Source organism: Pelodiscus sinensis, chromosome 1 (genome assembly GCF_052426305.1).
Source record: "Pelodiscus sinensis isolate ZL-2025 chromosome 1, ASM5242630v1, whole genome shotgun sequence".
Classification (NCBI taxonomy): Eukaryota; Metazoa; Chordata; order Testudines; family Trionychidae; genus Pelodiscus; species Pelodiscus sinensis.
In genome coordinates, this window is record NC_143052.1 from 232,187,568 (window position 1) to 232,203,232 (window position 15,665).

The window sequence follows — 15,665 nt, forward strand, 5'->3', positions numbered from 1 at the left end:
AAGTTTTAAGGGTAGTTTGGTGTGTGTATTTTTTGTTTTTCTTTTCTCCTTCGATATTCCCCTTTTTGAGTGTAAGAGGGAAGGCCATAACATCTACAAAGGCAGCAGTGGTTGTGACTTGAGGATTGGAAGAGATAATGAAGGTGAGTGGATGTGGAAGCTATGTGATATACATTCTTTTGGACAAGGTTTCTGAAAGGTACTTTGCTTTTATGAAGAGCCACCTGATAGATCTGAGATGTGGAGATGCAGCTAGAAATTGTGACTTGAGTTTTGAAGGTGATCAAGCAGATGATACAAGGAAGGAGAAAAAAAGAGTCTTGAGAGACACCTCAAGATTTGCAGTTCCATGCTGGATCAGAGAACTGTAAGGGTAGAAAGTGGATAGTTGAAACATGTGAATTTGAGAACAAGATAGATGACAAGACCAGCTAGTGAAAGTGAAGCGGATCTGATTAGCAGACTTGCTGAATTCGAAAATGCAGGGGAGAGACAGGCAATTGGAGAAGATGGGAGAACATGAAAGAAGAAAAGAGTCCTATAAGAAAAAGGGAAGAGACTATTCAGATAGCTGGAATTCAGAGCCCCAGGAGTATAGAAGATGACTTGCAGGAGATTCCATATGAGAAAAGAAGACACGAATACTTATCGCTAAAAGAGAACAGAAGGGGGAAGGTTGGAGAATTACAAGAAAATCAGGAAGAGGCAGGTATACTTGATTGGAAGTGCCTATCAAGAGGAACAGACAGGCCATTTCACCAGACCTGATCCAGACAGCAGAAGGGTGTGCTGTCTGCCAGGACCTAATGCTGATGCCAAAGAGAATCCTAATGGGAACAGGGAATAATCCATTGGTTGACTTCTGGTGGAAATGAATGATATAGCTAGATTCTTGTTGGGACACATCAAGAAAGACTATGTCAGTCTGGAAAGATGTTTAAAAAAATGGAGACTTGGGTAGTCTTCAGAGGGATTCTACCAGTTCTAAGAAGAGAAGTGCAAAGGCAAGACAAGATTATGATGATCAGCAGATGTTTCAGGCGATGGTGCTATAAGGAAGACTTAGGCTTGTTCAACCACTGTGAGGCATTGGCAGACAAAGGACTGTTCTCACAGGGTGGTCTCTCCCTGAGTAGAAACGGAAATAAACTTCTGGGATGCAAGTTGGTATAATGATTAAAAGAACTTCAAACCAGGAATTTGGGAGAGATGATTGGAAGATGCTCATGAAATTTCCATGCCTGATTCTAATACTAGGTGTGAGGAAAATCATTAAAAAAAAAAAAAAAAAAAAAAGGATACAGCATTAGGGAAAGAAAAAAACAGAGGACAAAGGACAACAAGAGGAAGGAAAGTGATAATACCAATCATACTAACACTCAGGCAATACTGGTAGTACAGTGACTGCACCAAAGCAGGTGAGATTCTCAGAGCAAGCCAAACGGAAACAACTAAAATTTCTGTACACAAATGCCAGAATCCTGGGTAACAAAATGGAGGCACTAGAATTACTGGTGCAGATAGTGAAACCAGATACTATAGGGATACTATAATATGGTGGAATTGTAGTAATGATGGGAGTACAGCTGTTGAAGGGTATGTGCGCTTCAAGAAAAGACAGATATAAATTTAAAGCTGATGGAGTAACTTTGTATGTTAATAAGTTAGACCGAGAAGAAATTAGAATTGATGGAATGGATACAGTGTAATATGTTTGAGTCAAAATCATGTTGGGAAGAAAGGTAACAGAGGCTCCACTGAGATAGTGTTTGGGATTTGCTATAGATTATGTGATTATGGGAGGCTTACATTTCCCAGATATTGGAGGACAAGTGCTTTTAATAAGGATAGAGGCCAGATATTCTTGGATGTGATAGCTGACAGATTTCTTCAACAAATAATCACTGAACCAACCAGAAATGATGCCAGTTTAAGTTTAGTATTATAAGTAGTGAGGATCTCATAAATGAGGTTTGAGTGATCATGAGTTACTTTATTTTATGCGAAATAGAAAGGAAAAGTAGATCTGCAGCTAAGGTCTTTTATTTCAAAAGGGCAAATATTTAAAAAAAATTAAGAGAATTAGGAAAGTGAACTGGACTGAAGAACCACAAGGATCTTAATACGTGGAGGAGGCTTGGAGCTACATTAACTCAAAGTCATGAAAATTTTCCAAAGCCTGTATCATAGAATCATAGAATACTAGGACTGGAAGGGACCTCGAGAGGTCATCGAGTCCAGTCCCCTGCCCTCATGGCAGGACCAAATACTGTCTAGACCATCCCTGATAGACATTTATCTAACCTACTCTTAAATATCTCTAGAGATGGAGATTCCACAACTTCCCTGGGCAATTTATTCCAGTGTTTGACTACCCTGACAGTTGGACATTAGGAAAAAGTTCCTAACCTAAACCTCCCTTGCTGCAGTTTAAGCCAATTGCTTCTTGTTCTATCCCCAGAGGCCAAGATGAACAAGTTTTCTCCCTCCTCCTTATGACACCCTTTTAGATATCTGAAAACTGCTATTATGTCCCCCCTCAAGCTTCTCTTTTCTAAACTAAACAAACCTAATTCCTTCAGCCTTCCCTCATAGGTCATGTACTCTAGACCTTTAATCATTCTCGTTGCTCTTCTCTGGAACCTCTCCAATTTCTCCACATCTTTCTTGAAATGCAGTGCCCAGAACTGAACACAATACTCCAATTGAGGCCTAACTGGTGCAGAGTAGAGTGGAAGAATGACTTCTTGTGTCTTGCTTACAACACACCTGTTAATGCATCCCAGAATTCAGTATCATAAAGATTAAAAACTCATAAAGAATAGTTGCAGACCAAGCTAGATGAACAAGGTGAATTGAGAGAAATAGTCTCATTTTGAAATAGCTGTTTCGGAACAGGTGTTATTCCTCGTAGAATTATGTTTACAGATTTCGGAATAAGCCGTCCATTATTTCAACATTATTTTGAAATAATGGCAGTGTAAATGCTCTCGTTATTTCGAAATAATGCTAGTTATCTCGAAATAATGATGAAGTGTTTCAGAGTTCTCAAAAAACAGAAGTTTCAACACTAAGAAAAAAGACATAAATAACTTAAACAGTAGCAATAAAAATAACTAATAAATTCTGTTGATTTCATTCATCCAAGGTATATTCTGTTTATCAGTTCTATATTTTATTTGATTTATCTCACATTATTCAGTTTAATGAATTGAAATAGGTGGTTTATCATTTAGTTTGAAATGACCAATTAAATATTAATGTTTCTAAACAAATAGATTTATATTGATATATTTTTCTATATCCGCATTAGAAGTAGTGGTCATTTTTAAAATGTTTTGTTCATTTAAATGTATTCTTTAAAATAAGATATTCCGATCCATGTACCTACATATATGGAGACTTACATATTCACCCAAACTTACACACACATATTCACCCTCAAAAAAGCAAAACATAGATTAGTCTTGATCAAAACCTTATAGAAAATTTCCCATTGACTGAAAAAGGCTTTGAATCAAATGCTATATACCCAAATTTTAACTAAAGGGTAGCAGTATTAATAATTGCTAATTCTTAATTTTTATTTTCATTGAATCAGAGTTGGTTATGTCATCCTTGCCCTTATAGGGAGAACAGGGAAGGATACAATTAGTAATCACTGCCTCTGATTCTCTTACACTACTATGTTTTATTTGTTCTAGGTGTAAAGAGAGAAGGAAAAAAATATTGGCATTAGTTCCAGGTGACCTACATAACTCGCTCATGAGTAGTAAAGCCACAAGTATTGTGAGGTCAATCCAATCTCATGTCAATAAAATGTTATACAGTACCACTACATATCTTACTAATGCCACAAAGTTAGAAACAGCTGTTCAGTATTGCTGTTCATATCCTCCTCTAGCAAAACTGCTTTGCTTTATATACTATTGATGATAGTAGTAAAGGCAAACCAGCTGTCAGAGAAAGTGTGAATACTAATACATTTTCTAACACTAAAAATGTTTTGAAATAATTTTTTACAACTTAAAGTTATCTAAAATAGATTATGTTGAGATAGATGTAACAAATGTAATAAACTGTTTTGGTGATAGATGCTTTCTGTTTGAAAAATAGCAACAACAAGATACTTGTTTGACAGGATAGAGATGTTAGAAGTAGCAAATGCCAGTCTGATGTTAGAAGTAGCAAATTCCATTGTCTTATATTTGTAGACAGAGCACAGAGGAGATGTATTCTTCTGATGTAAAAATGTGATTATTCCATACTTATGGTCATACTTATTATTTCTTGCATAAAAGTTTGTAAAGCAACTATCATGATGGGTTGCTCACGTATAGTTAGGGATCCTAGGCACTGAGGTCATAAATGATAATATATTAAATACAAATACAAGCTGTGTCATACCTGTGCTTATGATAAATGGAGTGTGTCTTAGCTAACGCTGCTGATACCACAGCAAATTGTGAAGACTCTGCAACTTTATTAGTGTGATTCTTTCTCTTCTAGCTTTAGTTTAGGATTTTAGTTGTAGAGATGGAGAAAAATGAAAGAACAGATAGCTAATTCACACAATCAGTTCATACTGTTGTACAGACATTGTTAGCAGTAGCAGAAATATAATCAATTCATACCTTGGCTGTCACAAAATGAAAGTTCTGAGAGGAAGGTGAGGAATAAACAAATACAAAAGTCTTGCATTTCCAGTGCCTAATATAAACAAAGTAACTGTTTTCTAAGAGAAATAGAGTAAAATCTGCAAAGCAGGCTGACAACTTTACTGCCCTTGGCAATCACATCTTTTCCCCCAGTTTTAGCCAAGTTGTATCATTGCTTCTACACAGAAATTCATTTTGTCATCTGACATTTTACTGCTATCTGTTTTTTGCAATCTGAGATGGCAGCCACTGATTTTGGAAGAAAGAGGTGTTTTTACCTGTTTCCCACAGCAAATACAGGAGAGGTTTCCCTTTTTTGTATAAGGAGCCTCCCTTTTTGTACATTTAATTTATAGATTAAAAATTCCTTTAAATGTCTCAGTAAAAGAAATGAGGAAATCATGTATTTAAATATATTTTACATTTAGTAGGTTGCATACTGATGGTATCCAGAATTGGAAGCACTGAAGTGATAGTTTGGCTACAGAAATGAAGCGATTCAATACATAAACAATTAAGAACTCCTTTGTTTATTCCTTTTTACATTATAAGTTTGTAGAATAATGTCCCTTTTGTTTCAGAGACATACAGGGTTTAACTAACTTGCCAATTACTTTTACTTAAGCTTCTGAGATTTAATTAATTGTTGAAATGAAAAAGAAAGACTGTTACTGAAAAAATATTTCATAAATAAAACAATGACATATATGTATGGTCTTTGAATCATTTTCCTACCATTTACATCTTATGGTATTTAGCCTGAATAAAAGGCACTTAGTACATTTGTGGACTTTTATGAAATCTGTGATTGATTAATATCTTTCAGCTTAACAACATTTAGGGTCTAATTTTCAATAATTCCAATAATTCAGCTTTACTATCCTTGGAATCTTTTCATACAAATTGCATTCCAAAAATCTTTAGAAGCATTAACTGTAACTTTTTTGAAAGTTCCTTGCTTAGCACCTCAAATACTAGACTATTTCTTTAGGGCACATCTACAGAACATGGAATATTGATGCTGCCATGGTCAATCTTCCCGCTAAATCAGACTCAAAGGGTGCACCCCTCAGCACCAGTCCTCCTGCTTCTCATGAGGAGTAAGGCATTTGCTCCCATCGGCTTCCCACCGGGTGAACGGCACAGAAATGCTATTTACAATACATCAACTCCAGCTACACAATTTACATTGCTGGAATTGCATATCTTACTTAGACCTTCCAGTTTAATGTAGATCAGGCCTTCACATGTTATCCAAGTTGGGGTGGTCTACACACATACATGATCCACTTTTAGTTCTTATATTAATTCCTTTCTTTTCCAGTTTAACACTGAACAAGAGACCGCATTATTCTTAAAGGAACTGTCTTTTTGTTTGCATTACAACAGACCATCTGCATAGAATCTTTCCACCACTCTGGCCCGGTTTTCTTTCATAGTTTAAATAAGCAGTACAGATTGAACCTCTATAGTTTGCTACTCTCTGGTCTGACGACATCCATGGGGTGCCATGATTTTGGTTAGCCGGATATCCACTTTTCATGGGTATGGTCATGTTTCCCAAGGACCCCCAAAAATTTGTTTACAGCCACCAGTCCTGGTTCCCAGTGTTTTGTGCTGTTAACTCCCTAGTGTAGACAAGGGCTATTTTGAAATAACTCTCCTTATTTCAAAAGAACAGATGGAGCATCCACACTATCAAGCCCATTATTTCAAAATAATGAGCTTGTTATTTCAAAATAATAACTCCTGCTTGTCATGAGCAATAATGCTTATTTCAATTGCCTGCTTTTCAGGGAGTTGCTCTGCTCTACAGATACTGATGTAGCTTAACTGCAAGCATAATCTCGTCTGTGATATATACGGGGGAATAGCCATGTTAGAGAAGATTAAACCTGTTTGGATTCATATGCATGGAGGATTGGGGTTGTTTAAAAATAACAGCCGAAAAACAGAAATAAAACAAGTAAGAGGGATAAAGCTCCAGTAGGTTCAATCACATTAAAACATTCTTAAGCTTATGTGGAAGATGATAAAGAAAATAGAATCTTGATTCAACAAGATTTTGTTTTATCAAACATCCAATCAGGTATGCTGGGTGAATAGCCCATGACAGTGAGATATGTGTTTGAGGGAATCCAGCTGTAAGGATGGAATTTGTTTTAATAGATGGAGGGTAGTCTTAGATTAAGGAAAAGGTCTATCCATATATACTCAGCAATAGTAACCCATTAACTGGATAAGCCACAAGGAGTCCTATGGCACCTCATAGACTAACATTATTGGAGCATAAGCTTTCGTGGTCTTTGTCCATTAAAGCTTATGCTCCAATAAATGTTAGTCTATGAGGTGCCACAGGACTTCTCGTCGCTTTTGCAGATGCAGACTAACACAGCTACCCCTCTGATACTTGACACCATTAACTGGATGACATTTAATTTATCTATTTACCTCTGATATTAATTCATATAATTTAACTGTTAAATTCTAATTATATTATTTTGACTAACTGTAATTTAAGTAGAATAAGTTATTAATGAGACGTAGAGTACAATTTTCAGAAAGTATCTAATTGAATGAGACACTGCTATCCCTACAGGGCATCTAGGGACTTGTGAAATGTTAGCTCTTCCCTCAAGCAGGATGGGTTTTTTTCCCTGCAAATACTAGATTTGCCCCTAAAATGCATTTTGGTGAGTACAAACTATTTGTGAATTTGGATGAAAGTTAGAAAATAATGTTTGCATCCCACTAAAAACACAAAAACCACCTGTTTTCTTCTGAATAAGTTAAAATGCTTCATCTCAACATTTTAAAAAAATTGCCATTTTGATATTTCATTTTGAAACTGTCATTTAAAATGAAATTTTGTTTTGAAAATATAGATTCAAATAAACATTTTATTTCAAAGTGTCAGTTTGAATCAATATTGAGAATTGATAAATCTGAACAAAATGTACTGTGATTTTTCATTTTGGTGAGGAAAAAATGAAAAAAGTTTCAGTTTGAAATAAGACAACTTTTAAACATATTTCTGTTCAACCACTGGACCCCAAAAAATAAAATTATTCACTCACTGCTATTTTTCCTTGCTTTGATATAAATGAACATTCATATTGGTACTGACCAGTGAAGTTTAATATTGATAGTTTAGAATGATATTGTTTTATTAAATGTCTTCAGAATCACTACTAGCAATCTTAAGGTAATTCTTTATTAAATATGAGTATATTGAAAAGACATGTTAGCAAAATATCTAAACTGGTACACTGCCTGAATATATCAATGACAAACCTCCTATTGATTTCAAAAGGGGGAAAGATTTCATCCTGAATTTATTATGATTGGAAACTTACATGACTGACACTGTATTTCATAGCCACATGCAAAAATATCTTGCTATTTTGAATCAATCAATGAAGAAGCATTCAAAATGAAAATGTTGAGTAAGTATCGTAAGTGTGAGGTTTTACAGTGTGTAAGTAAGGTAGCCAAAGTTCTTGGCAGTGGAAGCTGATACAGTGTTTAGCCTTTGGATGTACCTTTCCTTTATTTTTACGTACACACAAGTAGCATTGTGTGTGTGTGTGTGTGTGTGTGTGTGCGCGTGCGTGCACACATGCAACTAATTATGTAAATAAATATTTAGGTATGCACGAAAACTTGTCATGTTACTTTCAATTTGTAATACATTGGCATCATCTGGTGCTATTTGTACAGTTGTTTGCAAGGGCTTCTCTACACTACAGAGAAGATTGAAGCTGACACAGTCGAACTTCGAGGGTTTGAATTAGCAAGTCTAGTGAAGACATGCTAATTTGAACTGAGAGGGTGCTCCCATCGGTGCTGGTAGTCTTGCTCCTATGAAGAGTAAGGGAAGTCGAAGGGAGAGTATGCTCCCTTTGACTTCCTGCAGTGTGGACAGTGCCAAAATTCGAGTTAAGATACATCTATTCCAGCTATGTAATTAATGTGGCTGGAGTTGCATATCTTAAGTCGACTTTCTTCTTTAGTGTAGACCAGGCCTAACAGATAAATCCAGAACTCTAGTAAAAAGTTTTCCTAAACAAGGAATAAATTACTCCATTTGGGAAGATGATTCTAGAAATTATAACAAGATAGGATTATAGAAAGTAAAAATTCAGTGGTGCTGATTCCAAAGGGAGTCAGTCTGGTATATTACCATTTTACGCAATACATTAATCACAGTTAGTTTTAAAAGAGAATCAGAATTGGCTAGATTTTCAAATGTGTGCCACATCCAAAAATGGGACCAGATTTTCAAATGAGTTCTGCTCCCAATACCTAAATAAAGCCACCAGTCTTTTAAAGTACTTAGTAATAATCAGCTTCTACTGTTCTGAATAGAAGCTGCAGTGTCTTGGGCAATTTTGAAAGTCTGGCCATCTGAAAATGAAGTGCTTGTCAGATGAAAGTGGAGAAATGGAAGACATCTGATATATAACTAGTTCACATCAAGTACCAGAAACTTCACACACATTTAATTTCACAATTTGAAATATGGGTCTTTCTTTTATTTTATATAAATCAAATTAAATGGTAATTCTACTTGTGTTGGTAGCTGATAATTGCAATTCTAATTAGCAAAAATACAAACCTTATTTCTCATCAGCATAGAAGCTAATTAATTAGCATTATGGATTACATTCATCTCTGGTTGCATAAATAGATGTAGAATCAAAGTTCAGGGTAACTAGACAGACTGGACCAATATTTATCTATTAGTTTCACATTGATTTACACTGAAATTTGACCTATCTTCTGGTGCATCTTCATGCGCTACTAGTATTTGATTCCGCTCTTACTCTGTGGGTATCACAAATACCAATAATAACCTTCACAAGGAATAATCCATTTTAGTCTCCACCCTAACAATAATTTGCAGTCTATTTAAAGGTAAAATGAGCATTTAAAATCCAAAAAGTTCTTAATATCTAACATCCCTAGCAAAGAACACGTATAGACTTAAAAATATTTTTTAAAGAAGTGAAATATTTGAAAATCTCTTCTTAATTTGCTATGGTCTTTGTTTCGCCTACAGGAGTTGATAATATTACCCACACATAACTTGAGATGAATAATGCAGCTCCCTGCTTTATTTTTAAGCTTTTGATGGTGAACAGTTTTTGAAATTCAGACAATGAGCCCTAATCCTGCCATTGGATTTGCATAAGCACAGTGCCACTGAAGTCAGAGGTGCTCTAGGACAGTGGTTTTCAAACTAGGGGTTGTGACCTAGTGTTGGGTGGTAGAATGTTAGGCACTGGGTCTCGTTGCTGCAGGGTGATCAGTGGAGGTGCTTTGAGCTGTAGGAGGGGGTTCTGGTTTTGGGGGCGGGTATCAGAGCTGAGGCAGGAGGGGGTTACCTCGATTGGCTCCTGGTCAGGAGCCCCAGCATTGGCCAGCAGCAGGCCCAGATCCTGGGGGAAGGGAGGGAAAAGAGTGCAGAGGGCTGCATGCACAGCCCCTGCCCTGAGCACTAGCTCTGCACTCCCATTGGCTGAGAACCTGATGCTAACTGCTTTTGTGGCATAGCATGGTCTGCAGTGCCAGGACAGGCCGGAAGCCTGTCTTAACCCCCTCCGCTATGACCACTGACCAGGAGACATTCGAAGTAAGCCCCTCCTACCTCAGCCCTGACCCCACTCCCAAAGCCAGTGCCCTCTCCTATAGCTCAAAGCTCTCACCCTCAGCTCCACTTCAGAGCCCACACTTTAATCAAATTATGTTGGGTTGCAGGCATCAACATTTATTTTCAACTGGGTCATGAGAAAAAAAGTTTGAAAACCACTACTCTAAAAGGATACCAGTGTCCCTTTACATCCTTTTTAGTCTACAAATATATATAATTATTAATTGAGATTAGTTCGATTTTAAATTTTTACATAGACACGTAGTTTTTATCCATGTATACTCTAATAATATGTAAACCATATATAAACAAAAATACCTCAGTGGTAAGATATATGTCCTCTAGTGCCTCTGCTGACTACTATGTTGAAATGGGAATTTAATGTCAGGGGGTTATACCAATGAATGAATGTGAATTGACAAGAATGTGTGTATATATGTGGATGTCATAGAATTTCAGTTTTAAAAGAAAATTAATGTAAATTCTCAGCTATACAAATACAACTGTCTTATTAAGACAATATTTTCACTTTTGGCTCAGTTATTATTTATTAATTTCCAAAGCATAATACAGATACTTAATAATAAACTTCATTCCAGCATTTGTTTGTATCATAAGCATATTACCTTCACTTCATGTGAACCTTATTTTTCATGTTTTCATGTTATGCGTATACAAGCACTGAAAGGTAATAATTAGGACATCTGCTTACATTTACAAGAGCAGATGTTGAATGAATAAAATTGAACAAAACTATGTCTCAGTACTACTGAGGAATGGAATCTATTAGGATTCCACAAAGGGTACAACTACACAGCAGAGTTATTTTCGAATAACTTAGTGTGTGTCTATACTGCCAGTCTTTATTTAAAAATAATGTCAAGCTGGAAGACTTCTTACTCCGACTCCTGTAACCCTCATTTTATGAGGAGTAAGGGAAGTCGATGAAAGAGTGTTCTTCCTTTGACTTCCCTCTGTGTAGAAAGCACCAAAAGTCAAATTAAGCTATTTTGACTTAAGCTGCACAATTGATGTAGCTCAAGTTGCATAGCTTAATTCGACTTTTGCCATACTATGTAGATGTACCCTAACAGTCAGTCAAATATTCTACATTGATATCTTTATGCTATCTGCAAAAAACCATGTACCAATTGAATCAAAACTGAATTGCACAAGTATTTCTGGACATCAATTTCTACTTTCTTTTCTCTGAAAGCATAAATTATTTGTCAGCCATAATGGCTGAAATTAGTAGTGTGCATTGTCCAGTTGATAGCAATGCTTATTAACGCCATATGACAACTAAATCAGTTAATGGACAATTCAGCAGTATTCTAAACACCTTAATAACACTCTGAAGCTTTATAGTTAGTACCAAAAACCACTGCTAACTCTTCTGAGCTAGATGATCTATGCTGGGAATTTTGTATATGAAGAACCCATTTGATCATCGTGTTTTAAATGCTGTTTCGAGTGCTAATCTGCATGTAAAAGAAAGAGGTGAAAACAACTTTAGAATGTGTAAATGTTAGAACATATTTTTATTCAACCAGTTGTTGTTCATTTAAAGTGCTGGGAGGGAATGCAAAGAAGATTTTTTTTCCTCCTGTGTAGATACACCAAAAATATATCATTTTCAGAGTTTGAGCTATTTAACTATAATAGTTAAATATTATAGCTGGGTTAGCAAGGACTATGAACTATATCTGTAATAACTAAAATCTGTGCTAACTAAGGCTTCGATCCTGTACATACATAAGGTATGTGCTTGACTACTCTTGAATATTTAGTCACTAATAGGGTACCTCTACACAGCAGCGTTATTTCAGCATAACTGGTGTTACTTCGAAATAATACAGTGTGCATCTACACTACAAGTCTTTATTTCAAAATAATGTCAAACTGGAGGACTTTTTACTCCGACTCATGGTAATTCTCTTTTCAAGAGGAGTAAGGGAAGTCAAAAGAAGAGTGTTCTTCCTTCAACTTCCTGCTGTGTAGACAGTGCCAGAAGCTGAATTAAACTATTTCAACTTAAGCTACACAATTGATGTACCTGAAGTTTTGTATCTTAATTCGACTTCAGCCCTGCTATGTAGATGTACCCTATGAAACCAACATATCCAGCAAACTCTGTCAGAACTTTATGATACATCAGCCCTTTTCACCCACTGTAAAATGAGGGTACATCTACACAGCAACATTACTTCAAAATAACTAGCATTATTTTGAAATAGTTTAGTCTGTGTCTACACAGCAAGCAGTTATTTCAAAACAATGTTGAAATACTGACAATCTGGAGAAGTTCTTACTCTGAGTCATGTAACCCTCATTGTATGAGGAGTAAGGAAAGTCGGAGGAAGAGTGCTCTGTTTCGAAGAAAGTGCTGTGTAGATGCTCCCAATTTTGAAATAAGCTACGCAATTGACGTAGCTCAATTTGCATAGTTTATTTCAAGTTAAGCCCTTCTGTGTAGATGCACCCTAGGGCTATATCTAGACTGCAAGCCTCTTTCGAAAGAGGCTTTTTCGAAAGATACTTTTGAAAAAGCCTCTTTCGAAAAAGAGCATCTAGACTGCAAGGAGTACTTTCGAAAAAGCAAGCCGCTTTTTCGAAAGAAAGCACCCAGGCAGTCTGGATGCTCTCTTTCGGAAAAAGCCCTGTTTGCATTCAAGAATGCCTTTTTTCGAAAGAGCACTTTCGAAAAAAGGCGTTCTTCCTCGTGAAATGAGGTTTTCCGCCATCGAAAGAAAAGCCGCATTCTTTCGATTTAATTTCGAAAGAACGCGGCTGTAGTCTAGACGCAGGTGAAGTTTTTTCGAAAAAAGGCTACTTCTTTCCAAAAAACCCTTGAGTCTGGACACAGCCTAGGAGAGTGTTCATGCAGTGAGGGAAAACAATTTGGATACAGAAAATAACTTTACTTTTATTATTTCAACATGTTTGTATCAATAGTGAAGAAATACAGATATTTTGACCCCGTCTTTTCAATTAGGAATCTCATATCACACAAAATTAGGCATTTCACCTTCAAATGTGTAAGATGAATATTTTATGTAAAATATATTAACAAGAGCTTTTCCCATGAAACATTTTCTTTATGTCTATATTTACATACATATGTTAATGTGAACTTACTTATAAAGGTGATTTGCATACTGGGTAGGTTAAAAAAGGTTTAAAGCAACCTGCTTATATGCCATTGAAAATTCTTTGTATGTAATTAAAATAGATAAAGGCATATATTATTGTACTCCATCACCAAAGAATTCCATTTTAAAAGGGTTAAAAGCACATGTTCTAATGTGCCACATAAGTTGAAGTGGCCTGTTAACATCCAATTCATAACTTCCCTAGACACTAAAAATCACTATCTTAGTAAAAACAATGAGAAGTCCTGTGGCACTTAAAGACTACATACCAGATTTATTTGCACAAACTTTCATGGGCTGGAGCCCACTTGTGATAAAGTGGGTTCCAGCCCATGAAAGCTGATGCTCAAATAAATGTGTTAGTCTTTAAGGTGCCTCAGGACTCCTTGTTGTTTTTGCTGAAACAGACTAACAGGGCTTCTTCTCTGGTCTTAGTAAAAACATGGATATATAGTTTATTGCAAAACTCTGTAACCCTCTACCCCTCCTTTTTGTTTTTTGACTGCAGAGGTGTTCGTGGGCCAGTTCCCGTTGCGCGGTTCCTTAGACTATGTGCTAACTATTTATGCTAAATTTGATCTTGGATCTTCTATTTAGCTCTAATACTGATAACTTTCTCTAGACAGGAGGAAGAGCTGTGTGTGGCTGGAATGCTTCTGTCCTGGGACTGACATTCCTACAATAATCTAGAGGTGACTCTGTTACAGGCTTCATTGATGCTTTGGTGCTGAAACATTTGCAGAGGCTCTTTCTCTGCGACTGTATGTGTGCCAAAACTGCATGCCATTTACCAGCTCTCTTGCCAGACATTCCTCCTACTTTGGGTAGGAGACACTGAGGCTGGGGAGACACTGCCATGACATTATTGTGAACAGATAAAGAGCCAACCCTCTTGTGTAACCATCGTCTCTCAAGACATCAGCATACCAAAGTGAAGGACTAGTGGTGAGTGCACAGCAGAGTTCTCTGTAAGCTGAGCACTTGGACAGCTACCAAAGAGAGATTCAAGTCCTGCCCAGCTGATTAGCATAGCACGCACCACTATCAGCATGTGTTTATACTGGTGTTGCACATATGAACATGTCTTGGTGCATGCAACAAAATTTATTCCACACATGGATGGAAGAAATTGGAAGGAACATTGATGCTCAGGCATTTTCTCTCTTGCTATTCAGAGAAGGCTTCTCTTCAGTTGCTATAGCCACCTTCTTTCTTTCACATGGCAATGGCAGGCATCTTTACCCAGTTGCTATGTCAACCATTCTCTTTTTGCATGCAGAATGCCTAACAGCGGTTGATATGGCAACCCCCTCAGAACATTTATACATGCCCAGTATGTGACAAACACTTTGGAAAAGGCACTTTTGGTCTCTCAGCATGTTAGCAAACTGAAGGGCAGCAACCTAGGCAGAGCACATTCACACAACCCTACTGAGGAGAAGTGGAGACATTCAACATGAACTGCGAGCAAATGTTGATTTGAGGGAGCCAAGATAAAACTACTGCCTTCCACTCCCACACCTGACTATATAAGCACATCAAGGATAAGGGCCAGCTCTGACTGTTACCACAGAATACTGGTAAGGATAAGCAACGATGGTCCACAAGATGATAACATGACAAACCTCTCCTCCCACACATGCAACTGCACACAGAAAAGAAGCTTTCTAAACATGAGACATTCTGGAAACTTTCTCTGTTCCTGCATCAAGTTCTCGGAGGCTGCATATTTATATCTTGCCCTCCATGTGCAGCAGAAGTATAGCCAGCTGATTTTTGGACTGTCATATTTTTCAAGGAAAAATGCATTAAGATGAACTGAAATATTTAATGAATGCATGTCAAATTCACCAGATTGGTTTGGATCGGGCAGCGAGGTAGAGTGGAGGGTGCAGTGAAAACAACCTAAAAATCAAAATGTTTTGTTTCCATATTTTCAGAATGAATTTTTTTATCTTTTGTTATGATGAAAACTTTTCATTTTGAAATGTGATTAACTTTTATTATTTAAAAAAAATAAAAGGTAAACCTTAAAAAAATAAATGAAATGTTTTGTTTGATCTCAAACAATGTTTTTTCCCAAATTTTTTTCTTTCTGAAAAAGTGTTTGTGTATATTTATTTTAAATTATTTTTCTTTGATGTTTTGGTATGGCCACTGAACCAAAGTATCAGTTATTCACACTTTAATCAAAAGAAGATG

The 15,665-nt window shown here is 36.5% G+C and overlaps 1 protein-coding gene across 3 annotated transcripts in view; it reads left to right on the forward strand.

Moving 5' to 3' along the window:
- Positions 1-15,665, forward strand: part of GABRB3 (gamma-aminobutyric acid type A receptor subunit beta3) — a 161,870-nt gene that overhangs the window by 74,123 nt on the left and 72,082 nt on the right. The window contains exon 1 of one of the 3 annotated variants that reach the window (XM_089775371.1): positions 14,095-15,043. The exons of the other annotated variants lie outside the window; for them this stretch is intronic. The gene's annotated coding sequence lies outside the window, so the exon portion shown is untranslated. Of the gene's footprint in view, positions 1-14,094; positions 15,044-15,665 lie in introns of those variants that run through there. 3 annotated transcript variants of the gene reach the window in all.